We start from the raw sequence: 273 nt of genomic DNA on the forward strand, positions 1-273 counted from the left end.
GTTTTGAGTGTAGAGCTTCATTTTGACCTGAAAATAGGATGTTTGGGGAATTGGGGGAGACGTTATGGATTTGTGTTTACTGTTTTGAGAATACGAGGCATAGTTTCAAGAAATGTTTAAGCAATCAAGAAACTGTAAGTTAAAAAAAAACATTAGCCAATTGATTCTAACTGAAATCGCTGTGATTAGCGCGATTAGCGCTTGTAGTACAGTCAAACAGCGTAGATCGTTCATAAAAACATACATAAAAGACTGTGCATGCTGTGCATGCTC

The sequence above is a fragment of the Sinocyclocheilus rhinocerous genome, unplaced genomic scaffold (assembly GCF_001515625.1).
Source record: "Sinocyclocheilus rhinocerous isolate Xijiao unplaced genomic scaffold, SAMN03320098_v1.1 scaffold7798, whole genome shotgun sequence".
NCBI lineage: Eukaryota > Metazoa > Chordata > Actinopteri > Cypriniformes > Cyprinidae > Sinocyclocheilus > Sinocyclocheilus rhinocerous.